The sequence below is a fragment of the Phaenicophaeus curvirostris genome, chromosome 22 (assembly GCF_032191515.1).
Source record: "Phaenicophaeus curvirostris isolate KB17595 chromosome 22, BPBGC_Pcur_1.0, whole genome shotgun sequence".
NCBI lineage: Eukaryota > Metazoa > Chordata > Aves > Cuculiformes > Cuculidae > Phaenicophaeus > Phaenicophaeus curvirostris.
In genome coordinates this window covers 1,790,696-1,807,944 of record NC_091413.1, presented here as the reverse complement: position 1 = coordinate 1,807,944, position 17,249 = coordinate 1,790,696, and the positions used below count along the sequence as shown (strand labels likewise).

The 17,249-nt window shown below is 43.2% G+C and overlaps 1 long non-coding RNA gene across 2 annotated transcripts in view; it reads right to left on the bottom strand.

The window, feature by feature from the left end:
- Positions 1 to 17,249, bottom strand: part of LOC138730043 (uncharacterized) — a 120,893-nt gene that overhangs the window by 4,122 nt on the left and 99,522 nt on the right. For both annotated transcript variants that reach the window (XR_011338990.1, XR_011338989.1), the window contains one exon: positions 16,686 to 16,741. This is a non-coding gene — a long non-coding RNA (uncharacterized lncRNA). The remainder of the gene's footprint in view (positions 1 to 16,685; positions 16,742 to 17,249) is intronic.

Genomic DNA, 17,249 nt, shown 5'->3' with positions numbered 1-17,249 from the left:
GACCATGAAATCGGCCTTACCAGCTCCATGTGCTGAGGCACAGAACACCCTGAGGAGCCAGACCAGGCCCTTCCTCGCGCTGTTCCCCACAGCTCACACACAGGTCTCTGAGCATCATTTACACAGGCAAGCATCAGGTCTGCCAGTGAGAACCCTGTAAGGGGACGGGGCTTGAACTGGGAGCGACGTGGGGAAATCCTAACAAAGCAGTGAAATTTCTCTTGAATAGAGGGAATTGTAAGTGTGAGTTTATACCAGGTCAAAGAAAAGGAAATGCAAGAGGGGAAAACTGCACAAAGCAGAAGATGGAAACATATGTTAAAGTAATTCTCTCCTGGTTTTCTGAGAAGCGGCTGTGGAGTTTCCACAGCTCTGGTACATTTCTTAACGTGCCCTTGTAAAACAGTGGAAAAGCCAGTGAGGGACCAAACAGCTGAACAAAAGCTCCGCTTGTACTTGTGACTCAGCTGCGCTGCTGTTGGAGGGCCAGTTTGGTTCTGTTCCTGCCACCTGGATAATGGCCGTGGGCCATGGCCGGTCACCCCACCGGCACTGTCCCTCCAGCCACTCCCACAACAGCTCAGCTCTGGGGGCTGCTTCTTCTCCCCCCACCCCTCGCTGATGGGCTTAGCATAGGCACAAAGAGCCACAAGCTGTGTTTTGATAGGGATTGGAGGCTCAAAAGCAACCTGACCATCCTCACCCTCTTCCAACTGAATGAACCCACAGAACCTTTGCTCACAAGCGATGCTGGAACTACAGGCTTGCAGTCTACAGCCTCCTGGGGGATGAAGAGCTCTTGGAGGAACATCAGTATGCGCCACATTCTGTATGGAGAGCTCAAATGGGTTTCCTTCAGCATGGACAAACTGCAGCAGAGCACTTCGAGTCAGCCACCATTAGCCTGCACCACAGTTAAGCTGAATTCCAAACACCCTGGCAAAGGCAGATGCTTTCTCCATTCCTTCTCCTCAGCTGTTGTATTAAAAGCCCATTTTGAGGCAAAATAGCTTTAAAGAAAGGAACACGTTCTCGCATCACAAGGGGCAGGAGTCACAGTCCCAGATCTTCAAAGAATTCACCGGCTCATTTTCTGAGCCTGGAATCACAGAATGCCTTCAACGTGAGGAAACTTCAACTTCATTTACCATTCTACTACAGATCAGCAGAATAAGTCAGACTCACACAGATACAGATCCTACACCACTGCACTAATGGAATAACACTTTAAAATCATTATACAAGGAGACAAAGACAAGATATAAATTTTTTCAGGCCACGACAACAGCTCCGATCTCACTGGACCCCCAGTGCTAGCACAGGGCCGCTGCAAGCCAGCGTTTGGGATTGATACCAAGGCAACCTTTCCTGGCAGAGGACAATTGTCCCGGGAGGACGGGTTGTGTTTCTGGCATCACAGACAGAACGGCACCTCTCTCAGCCCTGGGCTGGTGCAGGGTTGCCGACTCTGGTAAGGAAAACAGCTCTTCTGCAGTTCTCAGAAGAATTTCGGAGTAAACCTTGTTTGCCTTAGTTTCTGGAGTTAGCTGAGGCGAACTTGGAAAAAAGGCTTGGCCTCACATATGGAAATCTCTGGTGCCTGAAAGCAGCTATCCAGTCCTATTGGACACCTTGCTTTTTCTTGGACCATCCCTTTTCAGCTCTCCCAAATTCATCTGGCTGCTCTGCGTTCTAGGAGCTTTTATTTAACTGACCTAGATTACAAGTACAAACACACAAAGCAATAACACTTATTTCATTTGCCTCCACTGTCCTGAACCCGAGTCCTTCCGAAGGGAGGTGTATCCTCAAGTGAAAGTCACAGATCCTCATGGAGTGAGGGGGAAAGACTGGCAAAACTTGACAGAGACCCACAAAATTACTATTTTTTTTTTTTTTTTTTTGCTAACTGCCTTACATATAAAATAAAAAAATCACATAAAAGCCCAGTCCTCCTCACTTGCCAGCTACAGCTGCATATCAAGGACGCCAGTTTAATCTGACATTGTAAATTAGGTGTTCAGAAGTGGTTTGAGCCTAAACAGGCAGCTGGGGCCGTACTAAGAAGAGCCATATTTTCCAAAGGCATTAAGTCAAGTGCCTGTCACAGCATTTCTTCCCAGACAGCAAGAAACTGAGATGTCCAAAACACTCATTGTCACTCATGAAAAGCTTTTCTTTTTCTTTTACCTCGTTTTCCTCACCCTTTCTGGACTTTCATAGTCTTTCTTTTGGCAACACGCCTGTACCAAGGCAGCTGCAGTTCACGCAAAGGTCCTCACTGCCTCCCAAACCCCTCGGTGTGTCACCTGAAATGTCCCTTTGCACAGAACCACCAGCACAAGTGAACTGCCCTTTAAGAGGCAGGGTGAGTTACAGAGAGTGAACATGGGCAAGTGAAGCAAGTTCTCTGGCATGGCTTGTTCAACAATTAAACAAGTTAATGAAGAATTGTCTAGTCTGCTTGAGGATGCAGTTCCATAGAAATTCTTACTGCCTTGTGTGTTACGTTAAATCACACAGCACTTGTGACCATTTGAGGAACCCGGCTGTGTCCTGAGCAGAACCACGCACTGAAGAGAGGAGCCACCTCTCCCAGTGTTACTTCTCTGACTTGGCATGCTATTCCTGCTACAGAAACAAAATAAAACCCCAATTGGGACGGACAAGTCTTAAACGCAGAGACTGAAAATGTTACTATATACTCTGTCACCGAGGAACTGAGTGCAACACAGTGGTAAGAAAGCCCAGTCGAGCTGTCTCGTGTTTGTGACTAAGGGAGTAACTGAGTTCTGAAATTTCTAGATATTCTGCCAGAATAACTTTAATTTACTTAATATAAGAATGAAAACACTAGGAATCAGGCGTTAACCCACACAGCTGAACACTTTGGAGTATCTCCAAAACCACAAGTGCATTCACATTGTCACTGCACCGATTCATTGAGCATCAACACAATATCTTCTCCTCCTACACTCGGTGTAAGCTCTGAAGGGAACAGCACTGGAGGAAATGTTGCATATACTGGCTGTCCAGTTGTGGCTATAATTGATTGCATTTTCTACACCACAAGAAGTCCTGCAGGTACATACAGGACTGGCCAGTTGATTGGTTGTAGCCTATTTTCATATCCCAACCCACCTGCCACGATCCCTGTTCACACGGAAGCAAGAGCTCCTGCAGAACTGTGGGCATCCTCAAGTGGGAAGCTCCAAGTACGTCGAACACCTCAGGTGAGGTCCTACCGGGACTCTGAACAGCCTAAGAATGAGCACAGCGCAGTGAGCTGTAGCTCAGCCACAATCAAAAATCCAGGGATCCCTTCTTCCTGAGCACAATAAAACCAATTTGGGATTAATTGACACTCTGAGTTCAGCTGAAGCTGGCAGCACACACAGGACCCTGACTCACAGAACTCGGTACACTCAAGCACCCCTTTAGTTCAACTTGATTTTTCACAGAGTAGTAATAGTTAAAAAGCACGACAGAGGCCCCAGCCTGCTTTGAGTCCCATTCTCTCCAAGAGCTTAGTGAGCGACAGACCCTGCCCCAAAGAGCTTTTGCATAAACAGGGACAGCAAAGAATGAGGGGGGGGGGGGAAATCAATAGCAGAGTGAGCTGAACCAACCCAAGCTCAATCTGGCTGCTGGAGACCAGAAATAAAAGTCTCATTTCCTGAAGCCTGAAGTATAGACTCTTCATCTGTTATTGAACAGATTATGTTATTCAACCACCAGGAAAAACCATCTCAAAAAACCAAACCCACACACATGCTCCTAGGGTTACTCATTCTGAAGATGGTGCGTACAGAGTAAATTAAAATGCTTGTACAGAGCACACTGGAAAGAAACAGCCACCGAACAGCAAAGATGGTATCAAACAATAGCTCAGCGCAGCTCCTCGGACGTTTCCATTGCCCTGTGAGCACCACCCCTTGTTTATACCTAACAGATGGAGCAAAGGGAAAACTGAACACGAACATAGCAGAGAAGAGCACCGATAGGGACTTTAGTAGAAATTATTAGAGTCCTTGTTACTACCCATGGTCTCCAAAGCACATGTTTTATGTGCTCCCACGTTCATTTGCTGAAAAGATATTAAAGAAATACATCCTGGCACATCTGCAAAAAAGGGATAAAACTTGCAGAAGATGATAGGAACCAGGGAAGCAGTAAAAACCCAGGAGTGTCAGAGTTAATGATGATATGTGAGTAATCCAGTTATAAAGGCTCTGTCAGTAGGAAGAGAGCACAAATATAATAAAACACAGCTGTGTGACGTACACTCCTGTGGAATTTTTATTAGATGGCTTATGTGCACTTTAAGTGTACCTGACTGCAATGCAAATTCCCATACACTTTTATTTGGGAGGGAAAAAAAGTTTCCACAGATCTCTGCACCGAACTGATTTAGCTGAGTTGTGCTGCACAGCATCCACAGGTTTTCTGGCTCATCTTTTTGGATTTACTTTACTATTTGTTTTATGCTGAGTCAGCTCCTTAATCTGGAACCACGAGGATTTCATGCTTTTAAGTACTTCCCCAGAGCCTATTCTGGCCCCTCTACCTCTTATCCCAAATGTCTACTCTCATATCTCCCGTATGCATGAACTGCAAGAGAAAAACCCCACAGGGCAAGAGGAACCTACACGGGTCAAATAAAAATGAGATTTTGCTGCTTCAAAGGAAGCAGATTTGTACTAAAATCTGCTCATTTCTGTAAACACCATAAAGACTATAAGCTGGAGTGATTGTCATTATCTTGGGAAGAAAGCTTACAAACAGAAAATCAGACACTCAGTTGACCTACATGGACATTGAGTTCACGATCCTGGAGTCGTTACACGTGCTGACAGCAGGACTCCACTTCAAGACTTGTAATGCTAGATGCTCTTGAGCAGGAGAAATCCCTTTACTGGCCAGTTGTCAAAAAATGTCAGTAAACTCCACCTTTACGTAGCCAAGGTATAAACCCAGGTACTACGTAACCCAGTACTACTACGACTACACAACTAAGAAAGCCGTTGGCCACACAGCCCACAGATGAAACAGACTCGACAAGCACAAATGGATTCTTTTTTGTAGTATCTCAAGTGACAACCTCCCTGCTGTTGGATACATGAATCTACATTCTTATGTGTTCATACACCAAGTCAGAAGCTCCCACCAAACATCTCCATAGCTGTACTGGTGGCCTTTGAAATGCCTCCTGTAGGCCCAGTAAGGGCAAGTGTCCTTTTACAGATGGTAACGCTGTAAGCTCTCCTAGACCAAACGCCTTGATTTCAACATTGCTTTGCAAAACAGGTAACCGGCTAGACCATACAGAGGTCAAATTTAAAAAAAATTTACACAACCCCCCAAATGATGGGCTACCTTTCCTTGCCTATCAAAAACCCCACCTGAAACCTCCGCAGGCTTTGCCGCTGCCTCTGCACTCAAGATCTGTTGACTTCTGGTAGGTCTGTACTGGATTACAAGCTACATAGCACAACTTCATTGCCCCAGGATTCAACACATGCATCATTTTTTAAGCAATGGAGTTATACAGTACTGCCTCTGAAGAACACAATTACTGTCTCTGCTTATGTCATCAAAGTTGCTTCCTGTACAATCCTTTGCACGTAAAAAATGGGATGAGATGAGAGATAAAACACTTCTGGCTACACCAAAAAGAAGAAAAAGAACATGGAACACTGCATTAAGACAGCCAGCAGACACAAGGATCCCAACTGGAACTGGCGCCTTAGAAATTGCAAACTGTGGTTCCCCCACCTGCCTTGTCCATGAACTGAGCTTACGATAAACAGATTCCTTGAGCTCTAACTCTCAGTGTGTAAAGCAGGGATCCCATGCTGCTTAATTCAATTTGGCAGATAACATTGGTGAAAGGCATTGATTTTTTCCCTCACTCCCCCTTTCTCCTCCATCAATTTTCCCAGATAAGAAGCCTGTGGCTCAGACCCTGCTGGTGACGGATGCCTTGTAATTGCTTTGAATGGATTATCACCAGACATCTAGCAGGCATTTACAGTGCTACAGCTGTAATCAGAAACAGTCTCACCCAGTAGAAGGACTCCGAGGACTAGACAGCTATTTCTGTTGCCTCTGCCTTGTCTCTCTCTTCTTCTATTAAGCCTAACTTCATTTATTTACAGTTTTATTACAGTAATATCTGGGACAGCAACTGAAACCAGGGTCCAAACGGGCTAAATGCCTTTGGAACCGTAAGGACCTATCTCTGCTTTCGACAACGTTGAGTACAATTTAGGCTATGAGAGGATTGCCCTTCCATCCTGCTGAAATCTTGCGTTTGGCTAAATAAGGACTCACCCATTCCAATGGGAAGCTTCAGCAAAAATCTGGGAATTAAAAAAAAATAAAATAAAAAAAAGACATATTATGTTACAGTAGTTACTGGCTAAAGCACATTGGAAAAGACACTTCTTGCCCTGGCTAACTCCTGCTCTTCTCACTCTGCCTAGACTACATTGTCAGTTTGTTTACAAAGGTCACAGTGACATTCTAATTTGATACCTGGAATTCAATTTGTATGGCGGGGGCTGGGCTAGGGGGAAATGTCAATAGGTAAGCGTGAGACAGACTGTTACATAGGAACAGAATAGAGCAGTTTTATCTACTGTATCTTATATTAATTTTGTCCAATTAATTGTAGCTGCCCAATACCAAGAGGCAGCAGGTCCACATCCACGATGCTTAAACTGAAAATTGTGCCGATGAACAACAACAGTTGCTTGCCCTGCAAAGTTTCATTAGGAGTAACGTAAGGAATAAACTTCAAAAAGCATATCTGATTGTTGAAAAATTAAACATTCACAATACCTGCCTATGATCATACACATGCATCCATCCTGCACCATGAATACACCGTTAGACCTTGGCATGTGGCCTCCCTTCAAGAGGCAAACGTCGGAAGGAAGGGCGTCGTGCCTCTCCCTGCCACCATCTCCCTTTCCTTTAGCAGACCTTCTCCCTGAGCGGAGAAACACCCTGACAGGACTCAGTAGGGCAAACCTGACCCATTCTACATTTTCTGACACTGTTTGGAAGGTCTCGTTCACCAGGGTTTCTTCCTCCAACATGAGTTTGATGTTAGGATTCCTATGCTATACAACAGAAACAGTGCGTTCTCTTCCCCAAAGAAACAGGACTCAGACGCTTTAATCCCCTTTGTTTTCTTAGTTTTTTAGTGCTTATGCCACAGCCCTGGGTTTAATTCAGTTACTCACGCAGCATCACAGTTTGGTCAGTCTGTATGGGTTACTTACATGGGCAATGGTACCTCAATAGGAAAGGTTTCATGTTTAGTACAAACAGTACAAGCTTCACGCTTCCGATCTTTAATTCTAACAGAAAATCAATTCTGCTTTGAAACAAGTTTCATCTAACACTATGTTCCAGCTCAAAGCTCCCTCTGCTATCTTTGAAAACAACATCAAATCTTTTTTTGGAGCAAATGAAGAGCTGCTGTCAGTTTTGTGCTTGGATCATCAGCGAGAATCCTTCCCCACGTACTCCACACCCACTTGTCTAACAAAACACTGACGGGCCCCATTTTAAGCGATGCCGATTTCCCTGAACTCCAGCGAATAACTGAGAATGGTTCATACTGGCTTGTTACGTGTGCAGTTGACTAATATAAACCGGAAGTTTTTTCTAAACTCATACAACACCACAAGTAACATGAAAATCCTTTCCAGTTTCTACACCTTGAGAAGCAGGCAGAATGAAGGCAGGGGAGGAGGGGGCAGTGGATTTGCTACCTAACATGTACAAGCTCTGCAGGGCTTGTGCAGCTGGGAGATAATGTGCTTTGCAGGTCATTGGCTCTTAAGCACTGTGTTATCTCTCTGTAACATACACCTTGTTGTGCTCTTACTGCTTAATTACAGCTGATATGCAGGCCATAATATTGCTTATCATTAGCCAGAGGATGACAATTACAATTTAAGATTAAACTGTTTTCTTTTTTTCTTCAGCCAAGTCTCTGTATGATACTTCCTTAGCCCACAAAAAGATTTGCACATGCAGAACAAATACATATACTAATTGGTTATGTGCCCCTCATAATGATGTATCGTTTAGGAAGCATGCATTGCCTTACGAACACCATGAACAGTACTCGGTGTCGCAAGGAGCCTCTATCTGGACCTGGAAGGTCATCTGGTCAGCTACACATGCCTGCAAAAACTCTTAACAGCAATAAAGACAACAAAATACTGCAGTTTTCTATAAGGGGCAGGCTCTGGCCTGGTGACTGTCAAGAGTAGTGCCTCAACCTGCAATAAGCCCAGTCCTTCCCTTCAGCCACCCTTATTTCACCCCCTCTTCTTCATTCTTCTCCTCCCTGTTTTCTATAAGGCTCGATAATGTAGTAGATGACATCTGTCACACAGGCAGAGCAGTAGCTGCATGCAGCCATCCTCCCCCTATTATTCTCTTGCATTATGATGCACTGCAGAAATTTGGGGCTTAGTTCAGCAGAACACTGAAGTATATACTTGATCTGAAAACAGTGCTTCATATGTGCCAAAGCCTTTTGTTACAGAAACGGACACAGTTAGCAGAGACCCCTGGAAAGTAGTTTGAAAAACCGGACTACCACAGGATCGAGCTGAACAGGTATTAAGTAGTTACACCCTGCTCAAGAAAGACAGATGTGTTATTCTACACAAACAACCCAGAGACTTAAAGATTTAACCACTGATGATCATCATAAAGCCTAAAGACTGAATAAGGGCTGTGTTTCTGTACCTCTGCTAAGCATTTATGAGATTCTCTTGGAGCATAAATGAACATACACGTGATAACATACAGTTGTGATGACTCTTAATGTCAGAGGCCAATGGTTTAAATCTCATGTCCTGTGGTTTGTCAACTCCCATTTATCCTATCCAGCACAGCACAAGACTACAACACATACATCTTCCAAAAACGCGTTCTGATCTTTCACCTACAGTAGATTAAAAATAGCCCAGAGCAAGAGCTTTTAGCATTTTGTCATAGCAATTTCTCCATCAAATATGATAGATAGCCAGCTACATAGAAAAAGAATGAACCAACCCAGAGATCAGATAATGAAAAAGTCTGAATTACACCTTCAAGGAGCAGGAGTTTTACTCAGGATGGAAATCCCCTCTTAGCTCACCTCATGTGCTGCAGCACTGAGCAGGCCCTAACACTCATCCAGTAAGGCATTTCTTTCCTCCCTGCATATTTTTGTTTTAAACCTCTTAACAGTTTGGGAGCTCAAGCAAGTCCTGAGTTCTAGTTTGGATTTTGCAATCTTCTAGCATGATCTTGGGCAGACTGATAATTTCAAATTTCATCTAAAAAATTATTATTTAGATACAAGTGCTAATTTTGTCTATCCAGCGTAACTGTAAGAGCTTCAGCCACTGGCATGTTCTCAAATATGCAGTGTCTCAAGTTAAAAGCCCAAAAGTGAATACCCTAAACAAAATAATAGTTTTGTTTAATAATAACATCATTAAACAAAATGATATAATTCTCCTTCTAATAACCTCGCTGATTTACTCTGTTGTTAAGCTTTGCAACTCTCACCTCTATGTACGTGCTGATGATCTTGCAGCAGTGAGATGTGTATCACCATTATTAAAGAAGGTAACACCTCTTCACTACCAGTGAAACAAGACTTTTGACAGCAAGCTATCCTGATCTTTTGCTGCTAGGTACTAATAGTTTCCTTCCAAAATCAAAAATCAGAGCGAGATTTATACATGTTCATTTTCACTAACCTAATTTCAGACAGTTTTGACAATGTGTTAAACACTGATTTTACTGTAAGTTTTTGCATCACCAACACTTTTATGGAACCCTCCCAAGACGACTTCTACTCTTATTTACTGCAATAGTTTTTAAAGAAGCTAAGCTAGTAAGAAAATGCTGCAAAAGACTCAGCTGTCGGCAGCCCACAAGTAGATGCGATTCCCTCTGCATTACACACATTCATTAGCGAGGTGCAGGAATTGAAGAAATGTTAATAAATCCAAAGGACAACGTAACTGTCTGGAAGTGAATCTGTTTTTCTAATGTTATCAAAGGACAACGTAACTGTCTGGAAGTGAATCTGTTTTTCTAATGTTATCAGTTAGTTTCATAAAAGGCATTGTCTATTGCTGTAAACTATGCTTTACTGGTATCCTTAGATCACCACAGGCACAACTGCCAAAGTGGAATAGATGTCCAAAGCTGCAGCTGCTTCCATATTTATTCAGAATGATGCACGCTTTCCCAGCAGCTTACAAAGGCCGGGACATCTATTTACCAGACACCTTTATGGCATTTTACCTCTCTGAGCAGTGTGCTAAGATTTAGGGAGTTACCACGTTAAATCTTGCAGAGGTGCTAAATAAACTGCACCCGAAAAAAAGCACACAACTGCTCATAACCCTTCCCTCCTTCCTGGTCTCCAATCTCAAAAGCCGCAGCAGCACTACAGTCATGGTATTTATTAAATGCAAACCAACCAGTAAAAGCAGACACCGAATCATTTAACAGCTCTCTGCTTCTCACAGATTCTGCTGAGCATATGATGCAGCACAACACATCCACGTGTGTCCCCAGAGATGCTCAGACTGACAGAGAGAAGGTGGCCTGGGGGGACAACACACACAAGAACAAACCAAACTAAACCCACCAACGCTTTGTACCCAAGAACTCCAGAAATGCTCAAGAAGCTAAGAAATCATACACTCTCTCCAACAATTCAGGTCCCAGCTCCCAAATTTTCCACAGAGGTCGTCCTTTTACTCCAGACAGATCTCAGATCCCATTTTGTTAGAACACAAGTAGACACAACATTGTGGATTATCTATATTAACAGAGCCACAGAAAAGCAGTTTGGGAAGCCCTCAAAACAGCACCTGTAACAGAGATGTGTAGCGTAAGTCTTACTCATGCAATTTATCAATAGGAGCACTTATTTTCAGAATCATGTGAGACTAAAACTAGAGTTTCACCTATGAATCAGAACTGAGAACAGACTCAGACTACAGAATTTTACCCACTAGTTCCAACTGGCTTCACTTTTTCAAAAAATGCATTATCACTTTGATCAGGTTTTGCCTCTGGACTGGGAAGCTACAGTCTGGCTGCTTTGCCTCCACCAGCACAACTGTAAGAACCTGCAACATCAGAAAATTCCATGCTTTTTTAACTGGCTGCTCACCAAGCAAAGGGGCTTCACCTTGCTGTCCACATGCCAGCTCTTGGATCAGGGCAGAAAACATCAGGGAAAATATATTTAGGGTTCCAACTCAATGATACTGAAAGCTCCCTTCCAACACAAACCATTCTATGATGCTCCTAATATTTGTGTTTATATTTTTCCATAGGCTTTTTTATACGCCTCAGGGAGTCACTGCAAGGCCAAACTAAAGTGGTTTCACAAGATTGTATTACATGGTCATCTTAGTTTTGATCAAGAGAAGAGATCCTGTGCTATTTCTATGTTATTTTAGCCCCATGAATGGATCTGTGGAAGGAAAAAAGCTCATGAATAATGAACACAAATGCCAGGACGCTTGGGTTAATTCAGATTTAACTGAATACAGCAGTACACTTAGAGCTCCCTTAGAGCTTTGGGGCTTGGAGGGGTGGGGCAGGGGGTGACATAGGCTCCTCTAGTCCCAGATAATAGCAGTACAGCTTTCTATTTGACATTGCACTGTTTTCTGGCTAACGTAGTCATGTAAGGAACTGTCTGCCATACAAAAAGCTGCAGCTTTACGTTCTGCAGCAGCAAGAGAGAACACACACACACAAAGGTACAGCTGCTAAACTTCACACCAGAAGCCTATCCAAACAGAGGAAATGTGGGTGAGTCAAGCCAGACAAAAGGATCATTAAATGAAAAATGGAAGAGACAAGAAAGGAAAACACATTTATCAAAAACGTACTGGAAGATATTTGTCATTTCTATCACTCATATTTTGGTATATTGTTGATTATTTACATGTGGGTAGAATTTGGAGGATCAAATTGAGCGTGAGATTCAGCCCCAGCCCCAACCGATTTGTGATGTAGGTAGGTGTGTCAAACAAAGTGGCTGGAGAAAGAAAGGCATTGAGAAAGGAAGGAACACCACATACGCCGGCAATGGAAATGCGACACATCTCCTTTCGAGAGCCACCCAGTGCCTCCCAGCACTGAAACAGGCAGCCTTCCCCACTTTCTCCCAGCTGCCAGTCACAGTAACACCTTCTTATCTAAACCCTGTATGTGTTAAGAGACCAAACAGCTCTGACGAATTCTAGCTAATGTATACTAAACAGTGTAAGTGCAAAGGGAGACGATGTTCTGCCTCTGCTCACAGGGTCTCATGGCCCTAGCATGTCATGAGGATCCAGTGGGTCTTAAAAACAGAGGCCAAACACCCTGACCACTCCTTCCCTGTTCCTGCGTGCAGTCACACGTCACACTGAGTTTTCATTTATAAGCAGCTTGTATGGAGGCAATAAACTACTCATGGGTGTTACAAACACTTTGCAGGTTAGGGCACTACATGCACCAGGGTTAACAAATGTTTAAGCGTATTCTTAACAAAGCAAGAGAGTAACTGCATTACCACTAAATGGGACTATTCACTTGCTTAAGCATGTGTTAAAAACTTACCAGAACAGAGACTGTGTTAACCTACAGGGCAGACTGGTCTTTAATGTAGCCCTGGAGATACAGGAGTGTCCAGGCTGCATTCGTGCAGTCGGATAAGTGCTAATCTGATAAAGACTTAAACACACAGGCTGTATGCGTCAATGAAGACAGTGCAGCAAGTGGATATTACAAGGATACTGCTTATCTAGCTGAGAACAAACGAAAACTCATTCAAAGAACTTGGTGCTTTAGAGATAAAAGTCTTGCAGAGTGGACACTAGGAGATGAGGTTATCATGACAGGCAGGCTTAAAAAAACCCAACATCTTTATTATAGTCACAGTTATAAGATAAAATGGTAGACCTGTAACATCATGAAAATGCTTTATAAGCAAACTACGGCCAATCTAGTTTTGTTTTCTGGATCATATCTCGGGCTTTTTTCTACCCCAGTATACCCTAGTTTCATGGACAGATATGAAAAGTCTTCATGTACAAAATCATGGAATTGTTTACGTTGGAAAAGACCTTTAAATTCATCAAGTCCAACTGTAAGCCTACCACTGCCAAATTCATTCAAGTACTTCTGTTTCTGTGATAGAATACTGGTTCCAAACAGGATCCCAGCACCAAAAATGAGCCCTTCTGTTCGAAGCAGGACAGCTATTAAGACATCTTAGTTCATTCCCCATATGACGAACACCTGTGTCTCTCTCCAGCTGACTCACTGGCAGCTACAGGGACCTAAGGCTTTCAAAACTAACACTCAGTGACTCTCTAAATGAAGCCACCAATGATTAGCTCTGAAATTTTAAACAAAAGAAATTCCCTTCTCAGACATATCAGGACTAAAGGAAATTTTAAATAACTCTTCCTTCTTCCTGTGTCTTGAAAACCTCCCTTTAATGAAGTCCAAACCCTGCAGAAAGGTCTGCTTTCTCACCTAGTGAATTAAAGCGACACCCAGTTTCATTTCCCCAACACTGACATGCTTAAATTCCCTGCTTTACAGAAGAATTGCAACTCGGAGCTAGACTCAGTGGTTTCAGTTCTCAGGAGGTTTGTTTCCCACAGCTGCTCTTCAGCCAAGCTGTGAACGAACCTGAAAATTCATTTGAAAAACCCTCTATGGTTTCTCATGCTTTTGCAATTACATTATAGCTCTTTCCTCAACATTTACCACCAACCCCTGCAGGGAATTCCCCCAGCACTGGGGCAAAATTTACCACGAAGGCTTGTAAACCTCGATAAATGTTTCATCTCAAACAATGCAAAAACTTGGTTTTTAATAAGTCTGGGAAACTTTCTTTTACGAGCTCTGTGATTTTGTTACAGAAGCTTGGGCTTCCAAAGTTCTGTCCTGTGGGCCAGACTTAGAGCCCGCTGAAGCGACCAGAAAGACTCACATTAGTGTTCAGGGGCTCCAAATTTTTGAAGCGCTACTGCCAGTGACTCAGTTGGAAAGTACTCTGTGAGCTGAGGTTGAGGACAGCTATGCTCTCTGACCAAAGATGGGGGTACTTCATCGGAAATGCCAGATGAGCCACTCTGCAGGGCTAAAGCTTCTTCCCTTCCACCGGGTAAGGACAAGGTGCGCAGGTGCCGGTGCAGCAGTGATGGACATAGCTGTTCACCATTTTTACTTCTGTTAGTCCTCAAGTGATCACTGAGGTCACAATGTTTGCACATCAGGGTAGCAGTCACCGTGGAGACCAGTACACAGGTACCTGCTCCGTGCCTTGTTTTACAGGAGCTGTGAGGCTGCTTGCACTTGGGTGGTAAAATCTCCTGCACACATGCAGCTCCCATCCCTGAAGTATTTATTTCTTTCACATCTCAATTATACATCTCGCTGTCCAGCTCTGCCCTGTTACAGGTACACCATTTACTCTAAATGCACCAGACTCTCGCTCCCCAGAATTACTCAGGCCCCTCTCCTACCACTTCTTTGTCAGTGGGCTAAGGTTCTACCAGAAATTAACATGAAGTGACCCCCAAATTCACTCCAGAGCCCAAACACAGAAGCACTCATTTTAAAATCATATTGACAAATCAAACAGATTTCAAATTATTCAGAATGTGTAAGAAAATCTTGAACATCTTCATCTTATTTATCATAATTACATGCTATATAAAAAGATACCTCTTATCTTTAAATCCAGCTATTTATAATCAAGGTAATAGATTTAAACAACTGTAAAATGAAGAGCCACAGTACCCACTAGTTTCTGATGAATACATATAAAAAAACCACACCTGCAATCTATAGATTGGGCCCATACCTATTTCACATGCTCATTTTTACAGGTGTTTTACATTAGCCACTACCCTGCATTTCCTGGGCCCTCAAATAAATAAAAGGGGGAATGCAAGATGCCACTTCTGTAGGTCAGCTCTCAAAACCGTAGTGTTTTGGGGTGGGAACTTCCCACTACATACAAACATAGTTCTAGAAAAATACACCTTTGATCTTTCTTTACAGCCAGCACATCACAAAATAATTAACACTGTTCAAGAAAACCAAGTCGGAAGGCAGGTCCGAGAAAAGGAACACTTCCATAGAACGTCCTTCTCTGACAAGATTACTAAAAATTATGTAGGAACACAACAACCTGTTTCCAAATCTCAGAGATGTGTACACAAGTACACACAGACACGCACAAGAGTTTTTTGCCAATTGTCTCGATGGAACCCCTAAATACCCACCGATGTTGTTATAAATCCTTCCTTCCTGCAAGCCAGCACTCCCCAGCCTGCTCCATCTCTCACTTCCCCCACAGAAATGACAGACTGACTCTAATCTCCCACCTGCATAAGTCTCCTACAGACAACCACAAATATTTTAGCTATGCTGATTTATGGAAGTGCAAGCAAGATGAAACCAGGAGATAGATCCTCCATGCACAATGACTGATGGCTCGCTGCAAATCTTTCCATTTAAAGTGCTGTCACTCTTGCAGTTCCACAGAGAGAAGAGGAATAAAGTAACATGCAGTATTGCAACTTACAGTAGCTCCCGGAAAAAAAATAGTGTATCTGCAACCTGATTTCTTCCAAGTTTTCCTGCCTAAAATCCTTGCTACTAATTGAAGAAATTCTATTTGAGAGACGATATGAAAACAGCTGCAAGACCTCATGTGCCTTCCTCCGCTCCCCCTTCTCCAGCCATCCTACCTTCTGACTTTAACCATAGCAATCTTGATTTACAGCCAATGGGAAGTTGTCATCTTAACCAGTGCTTTGAAGCTGAAGCTGCCTGCTTTAGTACCCGTGAATTGAAAGAACAAACGAATATGGGGATTCCCTACTCAGATTTAACTACAGCAGCAAACAAACTCAAGCTGTATTGCCCAATTCCAGAACAGTTACCAGCAAAGACCTTCCTGAATTTGGCGGACTAAGTTTTGAAGGCCACTAGGCACAGGCAACTCCTCTTGACCTTTGAGAATACACACCACAGCTGGGATTAGTCTGACAAGAACAAGATCAGGCCCATTTTGCTTACTCATGGCAGATAAACAAAAAAGACTCAAACTGTGCACATATAAGAGACCTGTCAGCATCTGGTTCAGAGCCTCCATGCAGTGCAAGTGCCCCACAGAGGCAAGAGTTTTCAGAGGGGACTGAATTCGTTAAACTGCTCTAAGCCAAGCTGTTTTAAGATTTGTGTTTTGCACAAAGACATCAACAGGGACAAATAATGCTGTTGTGGCAACACATTATTACCCTTCTGCTGAGTACGGACTGTTGCAGTTTCAAAGAGCTGGGCTGAGAGCTGAAGTCACAGAGCAAATAAAGGGCTTTTGGCATTGTCAGCTCCGCCAACACCAGCTTCCTAGCACCGTTTCCTCCTCTGCACCTTGCTTGCAGGTGGCTCTCTTCCCTGCCAGCCTGCTGAAAGCCACAATTTCACCTGGTGTCAACATTAGTAGCAATGTTCGACAGAACAGCTGCATGCTTCCTGCTCTACTGCTGGTAGCCGACTAGTGAGAAAAGCCTTACGGGGGATCACTGATCATTTTGTTCAAGTCCAAAATTCAGTTGACTTACCAAAAATTTCTCTGGGCACAAAGCATCATTTGCACATCTTGACTCCAAGGTATTAGCTAGAAAAAAAAAAAAAAGAAAGAGGGATAGTTCATTAAAAAGAAGAGCAACAGATCTCATTTCTTTGGAATGCAGAGCAGCACAGGCATATCTGAAATGCAATGGTTAATTTAGGGCATGTTACATTGTCTACATGGTCTATTATACAGAATTCTGGACTCAATTTCCTCTCCACGCTCTGCGAATAATCACTTCTTTTCTCTAGACCTTACATTCCTCACTCAGTAAAGTGGGGAAAATCATATATACCCTCTTTAGAAATGCATGTAATGACAAACCTTTATGTAATAGCTAATTGTGCAATATCATTAATAAAGGAGGAGACCAGCTGCCAAGTATCTCAGTACATGCTCCCATCCATATCAGTGACAAAGTTATAGATGTTTACTTTAGGTTTCTATCCAATATACACCAGTGAAACTCGAGAATACCTGTTCTGACAGGAAACTTTGCTTTCCCTTGCTAGGAAAAAAGTGAAACAGAACAGCGGCAACATTTTGTACTTGT